Raw genomic sequence first — 1,755 nt, 5'->3', positions numbered from 1 at the left:
GGGTTCTGCCGTTGTTGTGGTTTCCAACGCGCAGTTCATGTCGTTGACAATGCCCACAATTGAATCGGACAGTTCGTCCGCGCGCCAGCCTGTTGAGCGGATTGTGGCCTCGAGTCCGTATTGGTTGAAAAAGTCTCTCCACCAATCGCACACTTCCCCCATTCGGCATATTACTCCCATGTGGAGATTCTGCTTCTTCAGTTCCGGAATGAACGTGGAAGGGTCAAGATATTGGTATATGGGATCGCAAAGCTGTTCAGTCCAAATATCCGACCACACCAAACTTCCTTCCAGCCTAGAGGAAAGGGGGTGGTTCGATTCCATTCCGTGGTATTTTCCGTAGTCGTCCGTCACTATGATGAAGAGCTTGAGTTCTGACCCCGTATCCGGCTTAATGTACTGCTCAAAAAGGTAGGGGATAGCAGTCAAAGAGTCTTCCGGCTCATCATCATAAATGGAAGGTTTCTGGCTTCGTGACGTTAGACCATCCCGAACCTGGTCCTTTTTCTCCTCCCATGTAAGCACATTACGGAACGTTCCGAACGGCACGGTACAGTCGGTATACCGATCCATAAACGTCGAGAGACCGAAGTCGAAATCTGGGATGGCTTCCTTGAGTTCTTCCGTCCACTGCAAGTAGGTGTCGGGATTCTCCTGAATATATTTGAAATACGTCTTCCGCCATCCTTGATGGATCCACACTCTCACGGGAGTGCCAAGGCATTGACGCTCATCGCTTGCTATTGCAAGCCCGGCAATAAGCAACGTCGACTTCAAGACTTGGTTCATAGTCAAAATTCACACGTAACACATTTACTGGGGGGGAGGGGGGGGGGGTCAGGGAGGGGGGGGAACGCATGTATGTATTGTATACAATCAGAAAGTACGGAACCAGCAAGTATGCGTCGAGATATTAGCGTGCGTAGTGCGAGGTATAGTAGTAATAATAATGGAGGCAGTAGTGGTATTGCCTATATGAATTACCTGACTCGCCTTCGCCGAAGGGAGTGCTTGCCTCCCTGGGTCTTACCTCCACGTGGGGCGAAGGAGTGGCAGCATGAGCTGGCCAGCCCGACTCAAGCTACGAATAGTTAGCAGATCTGTGAGCTCGCTACGCGAGGCCGATGGAAAACAAATCTAGGTAAACTGATGTTCGTCGACACCGACAACCGCCTCTCGCTGCATATCCTCGTCGTAGCCACCCCCTACCTCTTCCTCCTCGACCTCCAGAGCGGCAGGTCCACCGCCCAGCTGTCGGTACGCACCAAGGCCGCCCAACAAGAGCGCCAGGCCACCAGCGGAGGCGCTACCCACCACCACTGCCGTGTTGTTCTTAGCGGGTGCTGATGTAGTGGCAGTGATTGTGGTGGCAGTGGTCTTCGGCCTCGTCGTGCCTGGGGTGGTTGTGGTTGTGGTGGTCGTCGTCGGAGTGGTGGTAGTGGTCGTCGGAGTAGTAGTAGTGGTCGTGGGAGTAGTAGTAGTGGTCGTCGGAGTGGTAGTAGTGGTCGTCGGAGTAGTTGTAGTGGTCGTCGGAGTAGTTGTAGTGGTCGTCGGAGTAGTGGTAGTGGTCGTCGTGGTTTCGGGTTCTGCCGTTGTTGTGGTTTCCAAAGCGCAGTTCATGTCGTTGACAATGCCCACAATTGAATCGGACAGTTCGTCCGCGCGCCAGCCTGTTGAGCGGATTGTGGCCTCGAGTCCGTATTGGTTGAAAAAGTCTCTCCACCAATCGCACACTTCCCCATTCGGCATATTACT

This window comes from Gregarina niphandrodes, assembly GCF_000223845.1.
Source record: "Gregarina niphandrodes unplaced genomic scaffold scaffold00004, whole genome shotgun sequence".
Classification (NCBI taxonomy): domain Eukaryota; phylum Apicomplexa; class Conoidasida; order Eugregarinorida; family Gregarinidae; genus Gregarina; species Gregarina niphandrodes.
This window is presented reverse-complemented; position numbering follows the sequence as displayed.